The following is a 3,338-nucleotide window of genomic DNA, read 5'->3' as shown; positions in this document are numbered from 1 at the left end:
ATTTGTACATCTGTTGTCTTTCACTGTGTCTCACACCTGCACACACACAACATGGGGGCTGGGGAAAATATAAGCACTACCACAGTTAGGCAGCAGTGCAGGGGTAAAGAGAAAAACATGTATAACCAGGAGATTTCGAATCCCCTCAGTCCAGGGCACTGACTCTGTGCTGGCTGAGCCACAGTCAGTGTGTTCTTGCAAAACAAAACTTAAAAGCTGCCATTTTAGCACCACACATGTGGCCCGAGTGGCCTAATGGATAAGGCACTGGCCTCCTAAGCCAGGGATTGTGGGTTCAAATCCCATCTGGGGTGTCTGACTTTTAACCCTTGGCTTCATGGCTGATCTTCGTCCGAGGTCAAGTCGATTTCTCATCTCATCTGGAAAAGTCCCCAGGTCTGTGTTGGGTTGGTGGTACCTTGTGTCACAAAAATACAGAATGTTGAGGATATGCAGGATAGAGGGGTGAATCGTCTGAAAGAGACAGCACAGTCACAATGGCTGAAAACCTGCTGAGATTCTCCTGGGGATGGCATGGTAGCTCAGTGGCTGGCAGGACTGCCTCACAGTGTCAGGGACCTGGCTTTGATTCCTCCCTTGGGTGTCTGTTTGTGTAGAGTTTGCACATTCTCTCCATGGGGTATTCCGGGTGCTTTGGTTTCCTCCCACAGCCCAAAGATGTGCAGGTTCGGTGGATTGGCTTTGGGGAATGCAGGGTGAGAGGATAGGGGTTGGGCCTGGGTGGGATGCTCTTCAGAGGGTCTGTGTTTACGTGATGGACTGAATGGCCTCCTCCCACCCAACTCTAGGGCTTCTCTGAACAGGTTTGGAGCAGATGGTCAAAGGCCCAGTCAAGGCTTCGTGAAGGGACTGCCATCCAGGTGTGTGTCCCTATGCTCCTTTTCCCTGATCTTCCCGAATGTTCAAATCAACATCATCACATTAAAGATATTTTGTTTCTTGTCTTAATGAGAAGGGATTTGCCTTCAAGAGCACAAAGGTTTTGGATGTTGTCTCTTGAGGTTTGCTGATGAAACCGTTGATGTGCAGGGCCAGCTGCAGATAATGGCAGAGACACTCTCCAGTGGTGATTGTCAGCGTTACCAGTCGTGAAGACTTCATCCAAAAAACTGACGGTGATCTTGACCGCAGTCTCACCACGGCCTGCAAATCACAGTCGGCTTAACCAGACTCAAGAACTAAAGAGAAACCAAGAACATCTCACCGATATTACCATGAAGGTTGGTCACAGCAAAGGATCAACGGCGAGAACGCAAAAACACATTTCATATCTCTCTGTGCTGGAACTTTCTGCTGTCTTTCTCTATTGAAATAATATCCAGCTGCTTTATTCTTCCTACCAAAGTGTATGACCTCACACGTTCCAACATTGTTTTTCATTTGCTAAGTTTTTGGCTACTCCCTTAACCCATCCATCTCCCTCTGTAAACTCTGTGAGTCAGCCTCAGCAGTTGCCTTCCCACAAATGTTTGTCCAATCTGTGGATGCGGCACTCCAAGTTCTCCAACGATGGCCTAACTACCTCACATCTCCATCATAAGGTCACATGGGCTGCCACACCCCATCAAATGAATGCCGACATGGGGATGTTTGCAAAGTGGATTAAAGAGCGAGGACACACAAGGAAAAGTCCAACACCCCAGATGGGACTTGAACCCACAATTCCTGGCTTAGGAGGCCAATGCCTTATCCATTAGGCCACTGGGGCTGCACAGTTAACACAAAAATAGCAGACTTTAAATACTGCACCCTGACCTCTCATTGTGGGTTTTTCTGAGTTATATTCTTTCACTGCACTCTGGGGATCCAAGATGGTGGTGTTCTCAGACGATCATGTTGCAGAGCTTTGCACCACAGCACAAGGGGGAAGAATTTCTATCCCACCCAATCCGGACCATCACGATATCCTGGGACTCTGAAAAGGTTGTGGAGTCCCAGGACATTGTGAAAAATCAACTTACCTGCGTTTTCATCGTCCAGGGATGTTGGAGAAGGGAGGAGCAGTGTCCGGGGCCAGGCCCCCGGCCCAGCCTGCAGGATCCTCGGACTCGATTACCTACCAGGCCCTGGGGAAGGAGCTTGCGAAATCTCGCGAGATGTTGGGGAAGCAGATAGAGGTGAATCTGGCCCCGATCTCTATCATGCTGCAGAAGCATGAACAGTAGCTGGGAGACCTGGAAAAGAGGACGGATGAGGTTGAACACACAGTCACAGTGGTGGAAGCTGATACCAGTTCCTCTAAGGATAGGATCCAAGCATCGGAGGCTGAGGGGTGACCTTACAGAGGTTTATAAAATCGTGAGGAGCATGAATAGGGTAAACCGCCAAGGTCTTTTCCCTTGGGTGAGGGACTCCAGAACTAGAGGACTTAGGTTTAGAGTGAGAGGGAAAAGATATAAAGGAGACCTAAGGGGCAACTTTTTCAGGCAGAGCGTGGTGTGTGTGTGTGGAATGAGCTGCCAGAGGAAGTGGTGGAGGCTGGTACAATTACATTGTTTAAAAGGCATCTGGATGGGTATATGAATAGGAAGAGTTTGGAGGGAGATGGGCCGGGTGCTGGAAGGTGGGACTAGATTGGGTTGGGATATCTGTTCGGCATGGACGGGTTGGACCGAGGGTGTGTTTCTGTGCTGTACTTCTCTATGACTCGATGACTGGAAGTGTCAGTCTGAGTAAATCCGTTGTCTAGCTCCTGGCAATGTGACCCCATTGGATGATGTGAACCCAGCTCATGCCCCTTTGGCCAAAGATATGGAACATTCTGGAAGGTCAGGGAAAAGAAGGATATGAACACACACCTGGATGCCAGTCCTTTAGAAAAGCCTTGACTGGGATCTGCAGCAGAGCTCTGACCATCTGCTCCAAACTTGTTCATAAAAGCCCTAGAGTGAGGGGGACAAGCCATTCAGCCCATCAAGTCCACACACAGCCTCTGAAGAGCATCCCATCCAGGCCCAATCCCTCTCCTCTCACCCTGCATTCCCCAAAACCAATCCACCGAACCTGCACATCTTTGGGCTGTGGGAGGAACACAATGCACTCCGAGTACCCCATGGAGAGAATGTGCAAACTCGTCACAAACTGACACCCAAGGGAGGAATCAAAGCCAGGTCCCTGACACTGTGAGTCACCATGCCAGCCCCAGGAGAATCTCAGCAGTTCTTTCCCCATTATGGCTCTGCTGTCTCTTTCAGGCAATTTCGACCCAATCCTGCAGATCCGCGACAACTTTGTGCAAGTTCATGTTGGACAGCACTTCCCATCAACTGAATGCAGACATGGGGATGTTTACAATGTAGATTAGACGTCAAGGTCAA

At 49.5% G+C, this 3,338-nt stretch overlaps 2 non-coding genes across 2 annotated transcripts; one reads left to right on the top strand and one right to left on the bottom strand.

Moving 5' to 3' along the window:
• The first annotated feature begins 241 nt into the window (after positions 1-241).
• trnar-ccu (transfer RNA arginine (anticodon CCU)) lies at positions 242-314 on the top strand. The gene has a single exon. It is a non-coding gene; the product is annotated as a tRNA-Arg (tRNA).
• A 1,342-nt stretch (positions 315-1,656) lies between these two features.
• Positions 1,657-1,729, bottom strand: trnar-ccu (transfer RNA arginine (anticodon CCU)). Its single transcript has one exon. It is a non-coding gene; the product is annotated as a tRNA-Arg (tRNA).
• Between the last annotated feature and the right edge of the window lie 1,609 nt (positions 1,730-3,338).

The sequence above is a fragment of the Chiloscyllium punctatum genome, chromosome 18, assembly GCF_047496795.1.
Source record: "Chiloscyllium punctatum isolate Juve2018m chromosome 18, sChiPun1.3, whole genome shotgun sequence".
Taxonomy (NCBI): Eukaryota; Metazoa; Chordata; class Chondrichthyes; order Orectolobiformes; family Hemiscylliidae; genus Chiloscyllium; species Chiloscyllium punctatum.
The sequence above is the reverse complement of the archived record's forward strand: the minus strand, read 5'-3'. Positions and strand labels throughout refer to the sequence as shown.